The sequence below is a fragment of the Labeo rohita genome, chromosome 13, assembly GCF_022985175.1.
Source record: "Labeo rohita strain BAU-BD-2019 chromosome 13, IGBB_LRoh.1.0, whole genome shotgun sequence".
Classification (NCBI taxonomy): domain Eukaryota; kingdom Metazoa; phylum Chordata; class Actinopteri; order Cypriniformes; family Cyprinidae; genus Labeo; species Labeo rohita.
Window position 1 is genome coordinate 1,347,344 of NC_066881.1, and position 24,386 is coordinate 1,371,729.

Sequence of the window (24,386 nt, forward strand, 5' to 3'; positions counted from 1 at the left end):
CAGCTCCATTTCCTTTCAGAACACATTCAGTCTGCTTATTATTATTATCATTTTATTTATTTTTTATTTTTTTACAGTTAATGGACCTTTTGAATCATAAATACTAAGAATTATCAACAGAACCCATGTTGGACCCCCAAAGACTGGTTAAATGAAGAATTCCATATTCAACAACATTGCTGAAATGTTAGGGGTTTTTGAGTTCCCAGCATGCATTGCAGCATTAATAAATGATGTGGTTATTCTTATACCGTTTTGCTTTTTACTGACTTCATTTAAATTTTTGTCGTTGTTTTTTCATTATTGTTAGTTATTTGTTATTTTGTGATGACAAGAGCTCATAGTTTGGTTGACTGTCACTGTCTTGTTGCTAAAGGTCTCTGTAGCTACAATTGTACATAAAACTACATCCCAGATATCATTGCTTTGTGAGATTATTGCTTGTTTAATGTATATACCATTAATAGGGAGGACATAAAGACTGAGCAAAAGCTGTACTTTGTGTATGAATGGATATTTCTAACTTCATCTCTATAGTGTTGCAATTTAGTTTTAAACATGTTCCAGTTGTGTTTGGAAAATAACATTATGGCTCGACGTTGCTGCATTACAGGGGTAGTCCTCTTCCATACAGCTGTCTGCTTTTACTCTCATTTTTCTGGCTTTTATTTGTGAACTGACACTGAAAGTAGTAGTGTCAGCCATTGGAGCAGTCTGGGAAACTCAGTATGAAACAATGTGGGAAAATATTTGAGTTGCTTTGCTTATTTTATTGTGGTTGACATGTTTATGCATAGCATTTCCCTTGAATGTTAATTTGAGCAGATAGTTAGTGAAACTCATACTCTAGACTTAATACTGTCACATGGAATTGATGTCAATGCCGTTGAGATTCTGCAGCAAAGTGATGATATCTCTGATCATTATCTAGTCTCGTGTATTCTCCAGATGACTAAAACTGTAAATTCAACTCCTTATTACAAGTATGGTAGAACCATCACTTCTACTACAAAAGATTGCTTTCTAAGTAATCTTCCTGACTTATCTGAATTCCTCAGCATGTCCAATAGCTCAGAAAAACTTGATGATGTAACAGAAACTATTGACTCTCTCTTTTCCAGGACTCTAGATACGGTCGCTCCTCTGCGCCTAAGGAAGATTAAGGAAAATAGTCCGACCCCGTGGTATAACGAGCACACTCGCGCCCTAAAGAGAGCAGCCCGGAAAATGGAGCGCAGCTGGAGGAAAACAAAATTAGAGGTTTTTCGTACTGCTTGGCGGGAATGTACCCTATCGTACAGAAAAGCGTTAAAATCGGCCAGATCTGACTACTTTTCGACTCTTTTAGAAGAAAACAAACATAACCCTAGGTATTTATTCAATACAGTGGCTAAGTTAACAAAAAATAAAGAACCAACAGGCACTGACTATGCCCATCAGCATAGCAGTAATGACTTTATGAACTACTTTACTTCTAAGATCGATACAATTAGAGACAAAATTGTCACTATGCAGCCGTCAATTACAGTGTCGCATCAGATAGTGCGCTGTAGATCTCCTGGGGAACAATTCAACTCATTCTCTACTATAGGTCAGGAAGAATTGTATAAACTTGTTAAATCATCTAAACCAACAACTTGTATGCTAGACCCTATTCCATCTAGGCTACTAAAAGAGATGCTTCCAGATCTCATAGATCCTCTGCTAAATATTATTAATTCATCACTGTCATTAGGATATGTCCCCAAAACCTTCAAACTGGCTGCTATTAAGCCTCTAATTAAAAAACCACAACTTGACCCCAATGAATTAACTAATTACAGACCTATCTCGAATCTCCCATTTCTGTCAAAGATATTAGAAAAGGTTGTATCCTCACAGTTATCTTCCTTCCTACAGAAATATGATATCTGTGAGGATTTTCAGTCAGGTTTTAGACCGTACCATAGTACTGAGACTGCTCTTATTAGAGTTACAAATGATCTACTCTTGTCATCCGATCGTGGTTGTATCTCTCTGTTAGTGCTACTGGATCTTAGTGCTGCGTTTGATACTGTTGACCACAACATTCTCTTGAATAGACTTGAGAATTATGTTGGCATTAGTGGTAGTGCATTGGCATGGTTCAAATCGTATCTATCTGACCGCCATCAATTCGTGGCAGTAAATGATGAGGTATCATACTGATCACAAGTGCAGTATGGAGTACCACAAGGCTCAGTACTAGGGCCGTTACTCTTTACGCTTTACATGTTACCCTTGGGTAATATCATCAGGAAATATGGTGTTAGCTTTCACTGCTATGCTGATGATACCCAGCTCTATATTTCTTTGCGGCCTGGCGAAACGTACCAATTTGAAAAACTAATGGATTGTGTAGTTGAGTTAAAAAATTGGATGACAAGTAATTTCTTACTGCTAAATTCTGAAAAAACAGAGGTGTTAGTTATTGGGCCTAAAACCTCAGCGTGTAATAACCTAAAACACTGTCTAATACTTGATGGCTGTTCTGTCAATTCTTCTTCATCAGTTAGGAACCTAGGTGTGCTATTTGATGGTAATCTTTCCTTTGAAAACCACATCTCTAGTATTTGCAAAACTGCATTTTTCCATCTCAAAAATATATCTAAACTACGACCTATGCTATCAATGTCAAATGCTGAAACATTAATTCATGCGTTTATGACCTCACGGTTAGATTATTGTAATGCTTTATTGGGTGGTTGTTCTGCTCGCTTAATAAACTCCAGCTGGTCCAAAATGCAGCAGCTAGAGTTCTCACTAGAACCAGAAAGTATGATCATATTAGCCCGGTTCTGTCAACACTGCACTGGCTCCTTATTAAACATCGTATAGATTTTAAAATCTTGCTAATCACTTACAAAGCCCTGAATGGTTTAGCTCCCCAGTACCTGAGTGAGCTCTTATCGCATTATAGTCCCTCACGTCCGCTGCGTTCTCAAAACTCTGTCAATTTGATAATACCTAGAATATCCAAATCAACTGCGGGCGGCAGATCATTTTTTTTATTTAGCGCCCAAACTCTGGAACAATCTACCCTACACTGTTCGGGACGCAGACACACTCTGTCAGTTTAAATCTAGATTAAAGACCCATCTCTTTAACCTTGCTTACACATAACAAATCCACATTCTTATAATTCAAATCCGTTAAAGGATTGTTAGGCTGCACTAATTAGGTCAACCGGAACCGGGAACACTTCCCATAACACCCGATGTACTCGGTGCATCGTCAGAAGAATGGCATCTACGCTAATATTAGTCTGTTTCTCTCTTATTCCGAGGTCACATTAACCACCAGATCCAGTCCGTATCCAGATCAGATGGTCACTGCAGTCCCCGGATCCAGTCCGAACCCAGCCCAGACGGTGGATCAGCACCTAGAGACGACCTCTACAGCCCTGAATGTCAGCGGAGTCCACATCAACTACACAGTAAATTTGCCTGAGTAAAATTTACTCAAATTGAAGAAAATTTTACTCTGTGCCAGATAACATTTGGTCCCTCTCTGAAAAGAGTAAAAGTTACTCTTTTGATAGAGTTGTTTTTCTGAGTTAATTTTGCTCAATTTGGTGTTAATATTTTACTCTCTGCTGTTACATTTGACTCTATTTAGTGTTTTTTGAAATTAACTCTTGTACTATTTTACTCTGTTCAGAGGTACAAGAAAATTACTCTGCTAGTTTTTAACTCTGTTCAGAGGAAAGTCAAATTTACTCTGCCAAAATTTACATCTCCTCCAGAGTTGTTTATCATCAATTATGAGTGAACTTTAAAGACTAAATAACTCTATCCAGAGTCTTTTAAATTACATCATTCATATTTTATCCTTTATCCTCAAAAACCCCTAAAAATAGAAATGAAAAACTTGCTTTTCAATCTGAAAAAAAGAGTCTACAACAAACTGTATGTCACACAATTTTATTTTTTCAAGCTCCTATTTAAATAATATTACACTTGCATTTACAATATAACACTTGTGATCATGATCATTTGGTGGTTTTTGCATTTATATCATGGACAGTGTTTTGCAGAACGCTATACACAATGGACAGGTCTTATAGAGTAGAGCATATTGGACAATTACAATAAAAACAAGACTGGGCCCTTTTATCATCAGCCCAACAACAAGTTTGTACAGCTGATAGACTCTCTCAAAGCCATCCAACTGCCCTGGATACTGGTACCAGTCTGTAAAAGAAAGAAAAATCACATTATTGCCAATGTGACTTAAAAGTTAGTCAATATACAGCATGAATAAAGAAACAGTGAAGTCTGTCTTCCACCAAAGGGGATGTTTTACATAATTCCAACAGATTGTTACTAAATATGTGAAGTAGAAAATAATTTCACAAGAACAACAATTTAGAGGACAGGTGATTAAAATAACAGTTCTCCAGAAAAACAAAAATTTAATCATAAATTGCTTGACCCTCATGTACTTCCAAACCTGTAAGACCTTCGGCCACCTTCGCACCACAAATTTGTGGTTGACATGTTTATGCATAGCATTTCCCAACAATGTTAATTTGAGCAGATAGTTAGTGAAACTCATACTCTAGACTTAATACTGTCACATGGAATTGATGTCAATGCCGTTGAGATTCTGCAGCAAAGTGATGATATCTCTGATCATTATCTAGTCTCGTGTATTCTCCAGATGACTAAAACTGTAAATTCAACTCCTTATTACAAGTATGGTAGAACCATCACTTCTACTACAAAAGATTGCTTTCTAAGTAATCTTCCTGACTTATCTGAATTCCTCAGCATGTCCAATAGCTCAGAAAAACTTGATGATGTAACAGAAACTATTGACTCTCTCTTTTCCAGGACTCTAGATACGGTCGCTCCTCTGCGCCTAAGGAAGATTAAGGAAAATAGTCCGACCCCGTGGTATAACGAGCACACTCGCGCCCTAAAGAGAGCAGCCCGGAAAATGGAGCGCAGCTGGAGGAAAACAAAATTAGAGGTTTTTCGTACTGCTTGGCGGGAATGTACCCTATCGTACAGAAAAGCGTTAAAATCGGCCAGATCTGACTACTTTTCGACTCTTTTAGAAGAAAACAAACATAACCCTAGGTATTTATTCAATACAGTGGCTAAGTTAACAAAAAATAAAGAACCAACAGGCACTGACTATGCCCATCAGCATAGCAGTAATGACTTTATGAACTACTTTACTTCTAAGATCGATACAATTAGAGACAAAATTGTCACTATGCAGCCGTCAATTACAGTGTCGCATCAGATAGTGCGCTGTAGATCTCCTGGGGAACAATTCAACTCATTCTCTACTATAGGTCAGGAAGAATTGTATAAACTTGTTAAATCATCTAAACCAACAACTTGTATGCTAGACCCTATTCCATCTAGGCTACTAAAAGAGATGCTTCCAGATCTCATAGATCCTCTGCTAAATATTATTAATTCATCACTGTCATTAGGATATGTCCCCAAAACCTTCAAACTGGCTGCTATTAAGCCTCTAATTAAAAAACCACAACTTGACCCCAATGAATTAACTAATTACAGACCTATCTCGAATCTCCCATTTCTGTCAAAGATATTAGAAAAGGTTGTATCCTCACAGTTATCTTCCTTCCTACAGAAATATGATATCTGTGAGGATTTTCAGTCAGGTTTTAGACCGTACCATAGTACTGAGACTGCTCTTATTAGAGTTACAAATGATCTACTCTTGTCATCCGATCGTGGTTGTATCTCTCTGTTAGTGCTACTGGATCTTAGTGCTGCGTTTGATACTGTTGACCACAACATTCTCTTGAATAGACTTGAGAATTATGTTGGCATTAGTGGTAGTGCATTGGCATGGTTCAAATCGTATCTATCTGACCGCCATCAATTCGTGGCAGTAAATGATGAGGTATCATACTGATCACAAGTGCAGTATGGAGTACCACAAGGCTCAGTACTAGGGCCGTTACTCTTTACGCTTTACATGTTACCCTTGGGTAATATCATCAGGAAATATGGTGTTAGCTTTCACTGCTATGCTGATGATACCCAGCTCTATATTTCTTTGCGGCCTGGCGAAACGTACCAATTTGAAAAACTAATGGATTGTGTAGTTGAGTTAAAAAATTGGATGACAAGTAATTTCTTACTGCTAAATTCTGAAAAAACAGAGGTGTTAGTTATTGGGCCTAAAACCTCAGCGTGTAATAACCTAAAACACTGTCTAATACTTGATGGCTGTTCTGTCAATTCTTCTTCATCAGTTAGGAACCTAGGTGTGCTATTTGATGGTAATCTTTCCTTTGAAAACCACATCTCTAGTATTTGCAAAACTGCATTTTTCCATCTCAAAAATATATCTAAACTACGACCTATGCTATCAATGTCAAATGCTGAAACATTAATTCATGCGTTTATGACCTCACGGTTAGATTATTGTAATGCTTTATTGGGTGGTTGTTCTGCTCGCTTAATAAACAAACTCCAGCTGGTCCAAAATGCAGCAGCTAGAGTTCTTACTAGAACCAAAAAGTATGATCATATTAGCCCGGTTCTGTCAACACTGCACTGGCTCCTTATTAAACATCGTATAGATTTTAAAATCTTGCTAATCACTTACAAAGCCCTGAATGGTTTAGCTCCCCAGTACCTGAGTGAGCTCTTATCGCATTATAGTCCCTCACGTCCGCTGCGTTCTCAAAACTCTGGCAATTTGATAATACCTAGAATATCAAAATCAACCGCGGGCGGCAGATCTTTTTCTTATTTAGCGCCCAAACTCTGGAACAATCTACCCTACAATGTTCGGGACGCAGACACACTCTGTCAGTTTAAATCTAGATTAAAGACCCATCTCTTTAACCTTGCTTACACATAACAAATCCACATTCTTATAATTCAAATCCGTTAAAGGATTGTTAGGCTGCACTAATTAGGTCAACCGGAACCGGGAACACTTCCCATAACACCCGATGTACTCGGTGCATCGTCAGAAGAATGGCATCTACGCTAATATTAGTCTGTTTCTCTCTTATTCCGAGGTCACATTAACCACCAGATCCAGTCCGTATCCAGATCAGATGGTCACTGCAGTCCCCCGGATCCAGTCCGAACCCAGCCCAGACGGTGGATCAGCACCTAGAGACGACCTCTACAGCCCTGAATGTCAGCGGAGTCCACATCAACTACACAGTAAATTTGCCTGAGTAAAATTTACTCAAATTGAAGAAAATTTTACTCTGTGCCAGATAACATTTGGTCCCTCTCTGAAAAGAGTAAAAGTTACTCTTTTGATAGAGTTGTTTTTCCAGAGTTAATTTTGCTCAATTTGGTGTTAATATTTTACTCTCTGCTGTTACATTTGACTCTATTTAGTGTTTTTTGAAATTAACTCTTGTACTATTTTACTCTGTTCAGAGGTACAAGAAAATTACTCTGCTAGTTTTTAACTCTGTTCAGAGGAAAGTCAAATTTACTCTGCCAAAATTTACATCTCCTCCAGAGTTGTTTATCATCAATTATGAGTGAACTTTAAAGACTAAATAACTCTATCCAGAGTCTTTTAAATTACATCATTCATATTTTATCCTTTATCCTCAAAAACCCCTAAAAATAGAAATGAAAAACTTGCTTTTCAATCTGAAAAAAAGAGTCTACAACAAACTGTATGTCACACAATTTTATTTTTTCAAGCTCCTATTTAAATAATATTACACTTGCATTTACAATATAACACTTGTGATCATGATCATTTGGTGGTTTTTGCATTTATATCATGGACAGTGTTTTGCAGAACGCTATACACAATGGACAGGTCTTATAGAGTAGAGCATATTGGACAATTACAATAAAACAAGACTGGGCCCTACTTCTCATCAGCCCAACAACAAGTAGATACAGCTGGAGACTCTCTCGAAAGCCATCCAACTGCCCTTGGATACTGGTACCAGTCTGTAAAAGAAAGAAAACACATTATTGCCAATGTGACTTAAAAGTTAGTCAATATACAGCATGAATAAAGAAACAGTGAAGTCTGTCTTCCACCAAAGTTTATGTTTTACATAATTCCAACAGATTGTTACTAAATATGTGAAGTAGAAAATAATAGCACAAGAACAACAATTTAGAGGACAGGTGATTAAAAAGAGTTCTCCCAAAAATGAAAATTCTGTCATTAATTGCTTACCCTCATGTTGTTCCAAACCTGTAAGACCTTCGTTTATCTTCGCAACACAAATTAAATTATTTTTCAAGAAATCTAAGAGCTTTCTGACCCTGCATATACAGCAAGGGTACTGCCACATTCAAGGCCCAGAAATGTAGTAAGAACATTGTTAAAATAGTCCATGTGACTCTACCATAATTTTATGAAGTTACAAGAATACTTTTTGTGCGCAATGAAAACAAAAATAACTACTTTTTTCAACAGTTCTTCTCCCCCAAGTCACTGTCCTCCACCATTAAGGAGAGTATCATGACGCATTCGCATGCTTTGTAAACAAAACACGCCGCATGCATGTTCCTGTGTCAGCAGCATCACACGTATGCATCAGGGTACTCTTGATTATGGCGGAGGATGGTGACTTGAAAGAGAAGAATTGTTGAATAATTTTTTTATTTTTATTTTCGCACAAAAAGTATTCTCGTAGCATTGTAAATTATTGTAGAAACACTGATGTCACATGGATTATTTTAACAATGTCCTTGCTAAGATTCTGGCCTTGATCGTGGTAGGACTCTTGCTGTTTATGAAGCTAAAAGATCTTACAAATTTTTTCAGAATTATCTTCATTTGTGTTCCGAAGATGAAAACAAAGGTTTTACGGGTTTGAAACAACATGAGGGTGAGTAATTATTGACAGTAATTTTGGGGTGAACTATCCCTTTAAGAACCTTTTTGAGAAGTAAGTAAGTTCAAGATCACACAGTAATACAACATTATCAACTAGTGTCATTTGATCTGCTTCATTAGTAGCTTCACCTTGATGAATTTCACAAGATGATCACGCTAGCTGAGATCTTTCCCGGTCTTACGTGGCGGTGACTTGAGAGGGCGGCAAAAGGTGAACCAGCATCAAGATGGAAGACAATTTGCTGTTCCAACCTGAAGATACAGAAAACAAAATAAAAATTTATTTTAGGTTTTTAGTTTTTTATCACAACCAAGTCCTGATGGCTACAGATGTGTGGATGAACTGAGCTGAAACCTCTCAAGTATTGAAATGAAGTCATACACTTATACATTTTTTTTTAATTTTTTTATTCAGAGTCCTAAATGAAGACAATTTCTAACTGTAAATCTGCAACTCCTGTACTAGGCCCTTGCAAAAATATCAGGGTAGAAGTGTCGTAAAATAAACTGAAAAGATTTGGAGGCAACAGCTACTTACATAACGAAACTTGCTCCTGGGGTCAACCAAGCATAGGAAAAGGAGATGATTCCCTTCGCAGATTCTTCCTTTAAACTACATCAGATGATGAAAAAACATTCATTAGTGCACTACACAACATGAGTTATCTGTTCACTAATATGTTTTTAATTTGTAATAATTGCTTGGTTTATATCTTTAATGTATATAGCCTAATTGTAGGCTAATATTAACATTGCATTGTTGTATGTCCCAATTCCAACGTTTTTTTTCCCCCTCTTTCTTTGTCACTGAGGTGGAGCGTTTATGAAATATTGTTCTTATAAAGTTTACATATTAAAAATGCACGCAAACTACAGTGAAGTGCAAAAGTTATTGTACGTGTTCGGCAGTGGTCAAAAAGGATTCAGTCGTGAAGTTTGAATTGAAACACTGACATTCTGCAATAAAATCACCGACTAGCCCCTGTATATGTTAAAAATACCTTCGTTCTCATGAGAAACAGTTAACTTACTGTCTAAATAGGACTAATTCACATCAAAATGGCCTTCAACAATCCAATTAAGTCTAACCTTAATTTAACTCTTTTCCGAGTCAAGTACATGTGGTGCACAACTCGAGTCTATCGTCACAATAGTTTAGTAGAGAAACATTGATAGGCAGCTAACGTTAGCTAATTTCAATTAACGTTCAAAAAAATGCGTAAAATATATATGTTAGCTATCTGATTTCAAACTTTGCCTAACATTAACTAGTTTTTAAGCTGACAGGAGAAGGCAAGCGATCTCTTAAACATTCAAAACACATGGCAAAACGATCCGAGCTCAAAGCAGAGGCGAATATACTTAAAATAAATAGTAAGACTTTGAAACTTTACTTACTTTATCATCCAGCAGAAGTGTGCCGTCTTCTAAACCCAAAGCAGCAGCGATGGCCGTGATTAACAGTAATGGCGGATCAACGAAGGGATGAGAGTAAATTGGGGAGGAGTCACAATTACTCTGTAATTTTGCTCCCACTCTACGGATAAATTTTACTCTGTACACTCAAAATAGAGCAAAAACAACTATTTTTGAGGAAAAAAAAATTAACTCTGGAAAAACTACTCCGCCATTTTTCCTGTGTAGATGAGCCCCAGAGACGGATCCACAGTGAAGACCACATCACCTAGACGGCTGTCGGCACAAGACCATGGGAACTTTGGCCAGAGGAGAACTGGCCCCCCGACTGAGCCTGGTTTCTCCCAAGGTTTTTTTCTCCATTTGTCACCGATGGAGTTTTGGTTCCTTGCCGCTGTCGCCTCTGGCTTGCTTAGTTGGGGACACTTTCTCTTAACACAATATTGCATTTTATTTTATTGTTTTTGATTAACTACCTTTACCTATAATGTGAGTGTTTAATGTTGCCTTTGGCATTGTTGATGTACTGTTTCCTATTTAATACTGTACAGCCGCCTTGTCACAATTCTGTATTGTTAAAGGCGGTATATAAATAAAGGTGACTTGACTTGACTTGACTTGAAACGTTTATGTACTCACAAAGTTCTCACTTCTCACTTCTGGGAGTATGTGGACTGATAAAAACATGGGATTTTTATTAGATTTTTTATTTCATATATTTCAATATTTTATATACACTGACCAAAATTATAAACGCAACACTTTTGTTTTTCCCCCCATTTTTCATGAGCTGAACTCAAAGATCTAAGACTTTTTCTACGTACACAAAAGGCCTAGTTCTCTTAAATATTGTTCACAAATCTGTCTAAATCTGTGTTAGTGAGCACTTCTCCTTTGCGAGATAATCCATCCACCTCACAGGTGTGGCATATCAAGATGCTGATTAGACAGCATGATTAATGCACAGGTGTGCCTTAGGCTGGACACAATAAAAGGCCACTTTTTTAAACGTTGTACATTATATCTCTAAATATCTAGTACATTAAGGAGAGACGTTATGTTCTCAAAAATCTGAAGTTGAAAAAAAAAAAGCTTTATTGTTTGGAGAACTATGACAGTGTACTTCAACAACTACAAACTAATTTAAATTATTTACTAACAAGAAGTAGCTAATTACAGCAATATCTTCTTTACAGATAACTATCCAATTGATAATTTATAATTGAATTCAAATAAAATATTAAACTAAGAAAGAGACCCAGTGTAACCTCAATTCTCTGAGAGAGCAGTCTTGAAGCTCTCCTTGAAGACCTTCATCTCCTGCCTCAGTGATCTCCAAAGCTGGTTCTTCAAGCATTTGTTCTTCCTTCAGGTCTGGGAGTGTAAGTACTATTAAAAGCAAATTGATCCACTCCTGTTTAATTGAAAATATTGGGGGGAATGTAGCTAGGAGTTAAAATGCAGTATTTACTACCTTGCCATGTTGTGTAAAATAACACAAATTATGTTGCAAACCCTCTGTGGTTTCATTTTGACCTCACCATGCAGACAATGAAATCTTTGTTTCGGGACTCCAAAGCACCTTTCGGTATCATTCCTTGTTTCTCTCAAATACATCATGAATCTCTTGAGTCATGGGCTCATCCTGGCCGGTGAGTTTGGCAACACAGATTGCCTGCACATTAACACTGTGGTGGCCTTCCTGTTGACAAATAGCAGCTCATGGGTTGAAGGTGCTTGAATCCTAATATGCGGTAAAGTTAAATATAGATATTAATGATAAGTTGAAGTGGGGAATCTGTGTTCTTGTTCTAAAACTTGATACTTACTTCAGAGTAGTGTTGTCACAATACCAAAATTTTGACTTCAGTGCAATACCTCAGATCATAGTTATTTTATCTGTTAAAACAAAGCACTTCATCCCCATTAAAAATATATATATATATATATGTATGTATGTATATATATATATATATACACATATACATATACATATACATAAAATCACATGCCAGTGCCACAACACAGGATTATGGTAAACAACTACCAAGCCTACAAGTATATAGAGATCTTTGCTATATTGGTAAGTTAGCTTAACCCTCTGGGGTCTGAGGGTGTTTTGGGGCCCTGGAGAAGTTTTGACATGCCCTGACATTTGTGCTTTTTTCAGTATCTTAAAAACATATGAATCGCTAAAGTCTGATTACATTGTAATCAGCACAAACTGGGCTACAGTAATATGTAAGCAACATGGATGTACATGTTTATGCGTGGTTAGTAAAAATCTATTTTTTAAGTCACTGAAATAAGGCCATGAAACACATTCAGAACATTTGTGCACAAGACTTTTGAGAACTGGATGTGTTAGGCTAGAGTTTTTTTCTACAAAATGGTGTGAAAATCATCTCATTCAGTCGTTCACAAAAAGCAGTATACTTATTTAAATTTTCTAAGACGTGTTTTGTGATCAAAAGGGAATATGCGAGGGAGTGACAATGGCCATAAATATTTAGTGATTCACACCTGAGAGACAAAAGGCCATCCCCTAATGGCCCACCAGTGAGACTCACTGTCAGGTAAGAAACAATGTGAGAAGATTCAAAGAATGGTGTTTTAGATTATTTGTATTTTATTTACAACACAGTATCATCAAAACATTCATAATGAAGGTCAAAGACACATCATTAAGCACACTGATCTAACCACAGAGGTGTGAACAGACGTTGTGTAATTCCTTTACGTTAAAGGATAAAACCAAATCTTATTTCATGATATAGTATTTTTTTTTCACAATAACAATTTATATCATGACATAGTCAGTTTTTTGTTATTTTATCTTTGTTATTAATAATAAGAACCTAGATGCAAGTAACAAACTAAAGGACAACTACAATAAAACCGTCACGAATCTGGTCCTGATTGTTAGTCCGCTTTGCCATTTCACATTACACAGACTGTTGTTCTACACCCTGGACTACATTTCCCGTCAGACTCACTATAAGTACGAGGCCCTTCCCACCATGCTGGGCCAAGTATTGTGTTGCGTTTCGCACTTACCTAGTGTTAGCAACTTTATGGAGCCACTTTGTTTATCCTGAGCCTGGTTGGTCTTGTCTTGTCTGTTTCGCTGCCTGCCCTAGAACTCTTGCCTGTTTATCGGATTATACTTTTGCCTAGCCCCCTGGATTATGTTTGTTGTTGATTGACCCTCGCCTGTTTCATTTATTACTCTTGTGTCTTGCCCTCTGTATACCTGTTTGCTGGTGTCGACCCTGCCTGTATTTGAGCATGTCTCTGACTCATGTCAATAAAAGCTTGCATTTGGATCCAATCGCTTCTTGCCTCGTTCCCTGCATGACAAAAACAAAGACATAAATGAAATAAATAGGGCCCTATGAAACCTGTTTCCTAAACTCCATTTAAATTTTTCTGAATTCTATTTTAATCATTTCATTACATTTTTTTAATAATCAAAAGCATGTCTAATGAATTTATAAAGGATAATTAGATTTGATAAAAATTTTATTAATTTTAAAATTCTTTTTTTTTTTCAGAAATACTGTGTTGTGTATTTACAATTTTCTGGTAAATAAATTCTGTACAGGTGCATCTCAATAAAGTAGAATGTCATGGAAAAGTTCATTTATTTCAGTAATTAGACTCAAATTGTGAAACTCAGGAATTAAATAAATTCAGTGCACACAGACTGAAGTAGTTTAAGTCTGTGGTTCTTTTAATTGTGATGATTTTGGCTCACATTTAACAAAAAAACACAGATTCACTATCTCAACAAATTAGAATACTTCATAAGACTAAAAAAAAAAAAAAAAAAAAACACATTTTTAGTGAAGTGCTGGCCTTCTGGAATGTTCATGTACTGTATATGTACTCAATACTTGGTAGGGGCTCCTTTTGCTTTAATTACTGCCTCAATTCGGCGTGGCATGGAGGTGATCAGTCTGTGGTACTGTTGAGGTGGTATGGAAGCCCAGGTTTCTTTGACAGTGGCCTTCAGCTCATCTGAATATTTTGGTCTCTTGTTTCTCATTTTCCTCTTGACGATACCTCTGTGGGGTTCAGGTCTGGTGAGTTTGCTGACCAGTCAAGCACACCAATGCCATAGTCATTTAACCAACTTTTGGTACTTTTGGCAGTGTGGACAGGTGCCAAATCCTGCTGGAAAATGTAATCAGCATCTTTAAAGGGGTCATCGGATGCAAACTTCACTTTTTCATGTTGTTTGAACATTAATGTGTGTTGGCAGTGTATGTACAAATCTACCCTATAATGATAAAAATCCATGCAGTAACTTTCCTTGTTTTGATGCCGAAGCAGGGATGTAAGTTAGACAAGAATATCTCCGATTGAGCGATTGAGGTGTTGTGTTGCTGGATGTAATAATGAACATAGTGGTTGTCATTTACTTCTGACATCTGAGCCGCTGAAGATGCAGTGGATTACGTTTGTTTGTGAAGGGAATGCACCTCCCGACTGACATATATCCGTCTATGTTCGCGCGAATCATTCATGATCCAGCTTCACCTACAGCAGAAGTGTCTATAAGCATTTTTTTATGAATCTTTGCGATCACCTTTCCTTATAACGTGGTAGTTAGGAAGTTTAGCGGCTAAATGTGGCTAAACGTGGCTAAATGCGGCTAAAGTAAATAAGATCGTCTTTCCACCGAAAGAAGAGAGGGGCGGGGTGAGCAGAGCTCATTTGCATTTAAAGGAACAACCCCTTAGAATGAGATGATTTTTGCAGAGCTCATTTTGACAAGGTAAAAAGGGTATTGTTTTACAAAACCATTGAGAATTTTGAATCAAAGTATATTAGAGACTTTTCATTAAGACCCTAAAGAATCATATCAACTTGTGGAAAATGGGCATCCGATGACCCCTTTAAAAAGCTGGTCAGCAGAAGGAAGCATGAAGTGCTCTAAAATTTATTGGTAAATGCGTGCAGTGACTTTGATTTTCAAAAAACACAGTGGACCAACGCCAGCAGATGACATTGCACCCCAAATCATCACCCACTCTGGAAACGTAACACTGGACTTCAAGCAACTTGGGCTATGAGCTTCTCCACCCTTCCTCCAGACTCTAGGACATTGGTTTCCAAATGAAATACAAAACTTGCTCTCATCTGAAAAGAGGACTTTGGACCACTGGGCAACAGTCCATTTCTTCTTCTCTTTAGCCCAGGTAAGACGCCTCTGATGTTGTCTGCGGTTCAGGAGTGGCTTAACAAGAGGAATACAACAACTGTAGCCAAATTCCTTGACATGTCTGTGTGTGGTGGTTCTTGATGCCTTGGCCCCAGCCTCAGTCCATTCCTTGTGAAGTTCACCCAAATTCTTGAATCGATTTTGCTTGACAAGCCTCTCAAGGCTGCGGTTCTCTCGGTTGGTTGTGCTTTTTTTTTTTCTTCCACACTTTTTCCTTCCACTCAACTTTCTGTTAACATGCTTGGATACAGCACTCTGTGAACAGCCAGCTTCTCTGGCAATGAATGTTTGTGTCTTACCCTCCTTGTGAAGGGTGTCAATGATTGTCTTCTGTACAACTGTCAGCTCAGCAGTCTTCCCCATGATTGTGTAGCCTAGTGAACCAAACTGAAAGACCATTTTGAAATCTCAGGAAACCTTTGCAGGTGTTTTGAGTTAACTGATTGGCATGTCACCATATTCTAATTTGTTGAGGTAGTGAATTGGTGGGTTTTTGTTAAATGTGAGCCAAAATCATCACAATTAAAAGAACCAAAGACTTAAACTACTTCAGTCTGTGTGCACTGAATTTATTTAATACAGGAGTTTCACAATTTGATGTGAATTACTGAAATAAATGAACTTTTCCACGACATTCTACTTTATTGAGATGCACCTGTACATATTTGGTAAATATTCCTTAAATATTGTTTTAATAATATTTTTATTAGTAGTAGTACTATCTTTACATTAAGTAATATATTTCTGACTGTCAAGTTAAACTGAACGTTTATTTTGACAGGTTGCTGTGAAGACCTTTAGGTTTCTGTTTGTATATTATGACGATAGTTTCCCACGTAAGAAACGGTAAAATGCTCATGAAGTGACTCTCAGAGCAGTTCTAGAGATTATGTTCATGTGTTTATGTTCTCTCATATATTGAGGCAGCAGAGGCTGAAAATACCGCAAGCCTCACGCGTATGTGTGGTGTAGCGTCTGCTTAGGATCATTGAGGTTGTAGAGAACCTTTTAGCTTTTTGACATTTGCATATAAGTTACAGACATGGCCTCACGTTCTACATTTATATGGGTGTTTAATGGTCTATGGTTCCCTCCTTGCTCTCACAAAGATGCTAAACAGATCAACTCTTGTCTCCCCATTGGACTTCAAAGGCATTCCATGAGGTAGGCAATCACCAGCACCAAGCACCAAAAATCATTGGTGGCTGGCAGACTATCCCCAATACCCATAACGCACACACATAGGAATATTATTTCTTTATTTAGACTATATTTAACCAGTTATAAAGGTACTTGGTATATGCATGTGTTGCTTGTATGTTTCTATACTATATTAGCCCAGTTACCCCTCGCTATTTGTACTAGTTAATCTCTAAATGCGTATTTTCAATGTATGAATGTATCTGGTTTAATACCTTCTAGATGTTTCATTCTTGGTATCAAAACGATCTGCTCTACAGTTCCTAAACAATGGTGTACACCATGTGACTAGAAAATGCATCATACTGTTTGTACTATATTGTGGGTAAAACTGCATCACTTTCCCAGACCAGCAATGAACATGCAAATGGGCCATAAATGGAGACAAAGAGAAGTTCTCCTGCTCAAAAATCCCAACTTTGTATTGGCCAATTCACCCAAAGGTGGGTGTGGTATCAAAATACCTCCAACCCATCCATGCAAAAACCCCTCGAGACACTCTCCAAGACTCATCACCTTTGAGTCAATTTTGCGGTAGTTTATCTTCAAGTAACTTTGTCGACTCGCGGTGGATTTTCCTATCTTCAGAAGAACTAGAGAAAACCTCCAGAACGCCTAAAAGAATTCATCAAGAACTTCCACTGTCTACCGCATCAGGACGCTTTTTCAGCAACAAAGCCAATGCAAGTGACCTTTACAACTATTTAGATGCGTGTCTTAAGTTGAGCCCTTTTTTAAGGTGATTTTGCTTATCTGATGATTCTCATGCAGTCGCTGGTTATAATTGATGCTAAATATTGCCATTCTTTGTCTTCTCTCTCCCTCTTTTCTCACTTTCTTTCTCTATGTATATGTATATGTGTTTTGCTTAGTTTAGTTGTATGTTAGCTGCAATTCCATTTATTAAATTACCTATTGTGACGAGCGTCCCGAGGATTCATCAGCGTACACCTGCAAGTCCTCATCACGGGCGGATCGGCCTCAGCTGCGGCTCATCAGACAGCGTCCTTATAAGCAGAGGGAACACGGCTAGTATTAAGAACGATCTCCATGCACGTGAAGACTAACGGTTTCCTTCTCTATCTCTCCAGAAAGCAGCTGAGGACCGACCGCTCCCCTTCACACACACCCACGGATCCACTGCTGCACGCGCTGGAAAACACGCCATTTCACTGGAGCACCTACCCGTATTTGTTGCACTTGTCTTCACTTAAAATAATAAAGCCACCCTCCGGGGCCTTTATTTGGGCTCTCCTTGTCGTATGATTCTTCACCCCGTGACACTATATTCACAATTGATTGTCTCTGTGTGCTGCTTACAATTTGAAGTCCCTGAATGTTTGATCTTGCTACATGCTACATTTTGAGTTTACTACAAGTTAAGTTACTGCTAGTACTGACTAAAGTAGGAAAGTTATTCTTTTTTTGGCCAGAAAATAACCTTTCCGAGAATTGACAAATGATTATACTGTCGGTTTGGTGGATGAACAGATCAAATAATTGTAATGTTAATTCTGCTACAGTTAATTCTGAGATCTGATCAAAATATTCATAATTAATTATAACCAGTTATAATTAATCATGAATATTTACCTTTTGAGCTAATTTGCTACAATGTAGTAAACAAAACTGTGGAATTCAATAACACAGACACACAGAAATATGGCTCTTATTAAAATGCATTCTTAAAGTGCCGGTACTAGTAAAATGCAGAATCGTACCATTTTTAAAAGCAGGGTATCGTGATGCTTTTTAAGTACCGGTATATCATGCAACACTACTTCAGAGTTCATCTGTGTGCTTTCTGATTGGCTGAATGACAAGTTGGGTTGTTGTTGTTGTTGTTGTTGTTGTTGTTTTTGTTCACAAACTGCTTCTCAGATGATTTTATTTTATTACTTTGAGTGTAAGTCACGCAAGAATAACGAACCCTGCATTACAGTGTGTTCCATCAATGGCTCCTATTGCATTTGCAAATCCAGCAATGTTGAAAAAAGCCTTATTCAAGACAGAGACATCAGTCAGATACAGTGTAAGTCTGCCTGGCAGCACACAAGAAACTCTAATGAAGGAATATTGATGCTGTAGACTTGCATGTCCTAATTAAGTCTGCAGCTGCATTTATAAAACATCCTGTGGCAAAGAAGTGTAACGCTAGACTTTCTTGTAGCAGTAGAGGGATGCTACGATTTCTTGAAGTTTTGGGAATCAACTTCTTTTCCAAGTCATATGATAATTCTTGTATCAGATTGTCTTGAAAAAATGACTTCCAGTCCTTCTCTCTTCTTAGTGATCTGATTTGAATTGGATATGCTACAGCTGTGGCAACATTTATAACTTAACATAACGTAATGTTTTACTTAACCTATTAGTACTGTCTTAATTAGTGTGCTTAAAAAAAAAAAAAAAACAAACAAAACAAAACAAAGAATTGAATCAGAATCAGACCTGCACCAAAGGAAAAAAGCTTACTGGTAACCCATATAAACATAACAGCATGCCTTTCTGGAAAGCTGTCTTGAAACCATGTGCATTGTCGAAAGCACTAACTAACTAACTAAATTTGAGCTGAAGTGAAAGATTCCTTACCAAATGAAGCTGAACAAGGAAGCAGAGGAGCAATAATACAACAAAATAAAGGAAACTGAAGGTCTTGAGCTGTACAAACACAGAGGGTGGCTGGATGATGTTGATGAACTACTGCAAGCAACATTTCTATATGCTTTTTTCTACCTTATAAGGTGTGAGCGTTTACACATTCAAGCAGTTCAGAAATTATGAATCAATATATCTAAAATACAAATCTACAATTTGTAATTTATTAAATTCATTAAATCTACAAAAATCAATTACAAAGCCAAATTGCTGTTTACTAGATTGTGTTCCATTGTGTTGCTTTTACACTGGAAAGCTGAAAAACATGAGAATGTCTACAGCAGCAGATTATATTCTTACATTCCAACAAGTTGGATAACATAAGCATAATATAATACAAAATGTCTACATTCACTACTCTGTCTCTACCATAGATTCTGTGTCCAAAAATCCCAGAATGCACTGCATTTGAGGACAATATATTGAGGACAATATTTGGAGCTCAACTGGCCCTCCAACTGAGTCTGGTTTCTCCCAAGGTTTGTCACCTCATAGAGTTTGGTTTCGTGCCACTGTCACCTTTGCATTGCTTATTTGGCGTTGAAATGACACTTAATGCCATCTTCTCTACAGCTTTTTTATAGCTGAATCAAATGTTTCATAACTGATGAATTTTGCAACATCAACACTGTTATTGAACTGAACTGAATTAACATTGAACTGACTCAAGCTGAATAACAACATTGTTGTTTTCTGTAGAGCCACTTATAGCCAACTGAACTTGTTTCATAATTGATGAGCTTTACACCTGCGTATACATGTTATTAACATATTTATTTATCACAGCATTTTGTCAACATTTTGTTTTACAGTACACTTGTTGTATGCAATATTCCAGCAATAAATGCATTTTCCTGATGTCCATGTCTCAAAAGAAAGTGAATACTGTTTGCTCTCTCTTTGTATTGGTAAAGACTGTGGTGAAGTGGTACTTTTCCATCAGGTTTCCACATATCAGAACAGCTTAGCATCAACACAGACCTCGATGAGCCTTTAATCTGAGCCACAATCGACCTCTGCCTCAGTGCAAGTCCATTATGGCCTCAGGCCTGCCCTTCATTCTTTGTTTGTGCATGTGTGCGTTTCTATGAACTCCTCAGGCCATTGACATTGGGCTGTTGTATCAAAGAGTTTTGTGAGGGAAGAAGGGATGTCTAGCAGTTCTTACTGTTGTTCGCTGCCATCTTTTCATCACTTCTATACTGTTAGCCTTCCAAATCCAGCACAAACCACATGTGCAAGATCACAAATGAGACTAAACTAAGAAAAAGACCCAGGCAATCTGTCATGCAATTTTATTTACAAGAATTCTCCACAATGTCTCAAACTGTGCTCAGATTTGCCTGATACTAAAGCGTCAGCGTTCACATGTAGCTTTTTTAGTTTGTGTTGTAACATGCACATGACCTAAAAAACCAAAACAAAAAAGGAAACTCAACAAAGGCAGAACACAACATTCATAAGCATAAAAACAAAATATTCAAAGAGGATTACAATACATGAAATTATGAAATGAAATAAATTATAAGTGTTACAGCATAGTAGCAACTTACGAGTAATATATATATATATATATATATATATATATATATATTTTTTTTTTTTTTTTTTTTTTTAATTCTTTAATCCTTTAACTGTCACTCCCATTTTTGAACACAGACATAAAAATGCACTATCCGGACTTATTTTTTTATAATTCATGAATGAAAACATTTTGTGATATGCTTTTGATGTACATTTTCCATGGTAATGCAATGTCTGATTTTAAAATGAGATTTTAAGTTTTGCACTGATATATAATTTCTTATGATTTCTAAAACGTGATAGGGAAAAAGGCAATGAAGAAAGTCTTTTGTGACAAAGGTCAGAACTCATGTTATGATGTAGACTTTTTTTTAAGTTGCACTCTTGACATATATTAATCTATTACTTTTCCTACATAATTTGTAACACAAAAATATGGTAAAATGTCTATTTAGGAGTCTTAGACCTTTCCAACAATGTATAGTTTGTCATGATTAGATTAGGATTTATTTGTAATATGGTGAAGTAAACTTAGGCGTCCCACAGAGGGGATGGTGACAGTTAAAGGGTTAAAGATTGTCTTTGAAAATGTTCATTTATGAATATAAAATTGCGCAGGGAATAACACTAAAATAACAAGGGTTTATTTATTTATTATTATTATTTGCCAAATACAGAAGTTCAGAGATAAATTCCTTTTTACAAAAGTCAGTCCAAAATTATTTATATTATACATAATTTCAAACTAAGAAGGCACTTGTTTCTTCCAAATGAATGTTACCAACTTTGGTTGCCTGGCTGAATTAAGATTTTGATGACACGTTTAATCGATCAGAAGTGATCCAACAAATTTTACATTTTATGTTAAACCTGGAACTTACACTGCTTAATGTTGTAGTCAATACACTTTTTAGAAACTTTCCCTGACATCTGCACTGGTCCTCACATGCTACCGGAAAATACTTCCAACTTCTTAAGTCATAATTACAAGTTACATTGAAGTGCTTTGCTGCCAGAAATAATAGAAATCATGCAGGACACCAGGCTCATTTGTACCTATGTCTTGGGGAAATCTTACTGAAATTAATATATTTAGTCAATATCCAATGTTTTTTTTTTTTTTTTTTTTTTTTTTTTTTAAATAAACTATAACATCCAATTAACATATAAACATTGCCTGTACAATTCTAGTCAGCTTGCTGATGATTCTGGAATTTTGGTCAAATAAATTGTTTTCTCTGTCTAAAATACACGCAATATGTATCAAATGGTTTTTACTATATAAATATACATGTCTGTAATGGGACAAAAAACATTGTCAATGTGAAAATTAAAACAACTTTCACCATGGCGCACCAAAATTTGGAAACTCTGGTATCAAAATGTTCATTTCCCAGTTGTAAATATGACTTGAAAGGCTGTTCATGTCTAATTGCGACCCGAAATTACAGAAAGCAGTATCAGATATTACTAATATTACCTCTCTGGTAAAATGTAATATTTATTTTTAGATTGTAATTTTTGTGCTAATTTTTGTAGCAATACAAAGTTGTTTTCTTTTGCTGTAGTTGATGTTACTTACAGGAGCTTCTGGTGTCACAGCAGATGGCACTGAAATTATTACCCACCTTAGTGGGTTGCCAAACCGAAACATTTACTAGCATTTGACACTTGACACTTGACATCTTTGCAGTAATATAAGTAAAAGTTCAAAAGTAAAATCAGGTATTAAAGAGACTCTTTTTGAAGATGATGAACAGATGTGGCTATAAGGGCATTTCGTCTTTACTACTTTACAGTAGCTTCTACACTCCGCTGGATTCCTCTCATTGCTGCTTGTAGTTTTTCTGTTTGTTTTAGTTGATTGAGACATTTGTGCTTTTTCAAATGTCATGTATCACATGGTGTGAAGTACAAATGAAAACACATCATCATGTGGGTGGCTTTCTCTTTTCTTCAAATGTTATTTAGACATCTTCAGTGACTACCTAAGTGACATTTAGGAGATACAGCCTGTAGGTCCACGGACACAGGCATTAAAGGTACTTAACCTTATCCGGCCGTAATGAATGTGCTGTGCGGCAGCTTCAGATAATTGCAAAACACACTCACACACACACATACCACAATGTCACAAACAGCTAATTCTCACTCGAGGGCCATATTGTAGTTATTAATGGACGACACCGGAGAAGGTCTTTGCGAGCTTTCGCCTGGCTAACCCTCTCTTCCTCATCCCATCCACCCAAGACACCTTGAGGGATCCTGTGGAAATCAAAACAGCATAAGGCCTTTCCTCCATTTACGAGTCTTAAGTGACAGCCTTTCTTTCCACAAGCTCCCTGTTCAGAAATAAATGTCTCAATAAGAAATGCTCCCGCAGGGAAATATCTGTAGAATAGTGGTCATTTATTTCCTGTAGGCTGCTGAAGGAAACCTAGCCCATCACCATACTGTATAACACTGTCCTTCAGGTACACACAAATTGAGACGGTGTCACAACAGACAGTTTCATTCTTTGAAGAGGAACGGCACTATTAACGCTGGCAAGCAGAAGACATAAAACCTGACAGCTTTACAAGACTGCATCCTCCACACATTATAAAACGCTCTGTGGTGAATCTTCCCTAATATAAACTCTTGCAAACATCTTGCAAATGGCACCCGGTGATGGCAGGCCAGTAAAATGGTCCATGGTACCTGTTATTTCTTGATTGAATAAAAATGATCCAGCAATAAAATATTCAATGGGAAAAGTCATTTTGTATCATATAAGTTGCTATCCCGAGTCTCTTGGGTTAAACTGATGAGTTATCTTACTGTCTTTGTCTTACTGTCTGCAGTCAGACCCAGAAGGGACATCCCAGTTAGGTAGAATAAATCACATCTGGTTTGTCATTTATGTGATTGATATATTGATATAGCCACTGGGGGACAGCATCTGGACTCCAGTGGTTGCCCTCATATTTGGAGTGAGCAAATAAACAACAGCAACAACAACAACAACTTAATTTAACAACCCAGCAAAATACAGCTTAACATTTGAGGCTAAACAGTGTCTGAAAAATGGACATTTGGACTGTGAGACCAGATTATACCAGCAGGAATTACCTTCTTGCTAAGATAACAGCTGAATACTTTGAGAAACATTGAGCCTGTCCCCTATAATTCTAAAAACATTGCCTCTGTTGTCATGGTTTACCTTAAAATTGTCCACACATTTAGGTAAAACATGACCATATTGTACTAATTAATTTGCTAATTTTAGTTAAGTCACGGTCCTGATTTAATTAAAAAAATTAAAACAGATATACAGTACTGTGCAAAAGTCTTAGGCCACTAGTATTTTCATCAGCTAAAAAATGGCTTAAAGTCAGTTAAAGTCGGTCTTTTTCTGTAGTGTGTCAGTAGGAAATATCAGATTACATTTCCAAACATTCATTTTGCCATTAATCGTAATAATTCAGTGAGATTTTTGTTTGCACAAGGAGTCTGACAACAGCGAGTGCTCTGC

At 36.9% G+C, this 24,386-nt stretch overlaps 1 long non-coding RNA gene across 1 annotated transcript; it reads right to left on the reverse strand.

Annotated features, from left to right (window-relative positions):
• Positions 1-7,767: 7,767 nt before the first annotated feature.
• On the reverse strand, positions 7,768-9,465 carry LOC127174734 (uncharacterized). The gene is made up of 3 exons (XR_007828900.1): positions 9,389-9,465; positions 8,980-9,102; positions 7,768-7,949 (listed from the first exon to the last, which is right to left on the reverse strand). It is a non-coding gene; the product is annotated as an uncharacterized LOC127174734 (long non-coding RNA).
• Between the last annotated feature and the right edge of the window lie 14,921 nt (positions 9,466-24,386).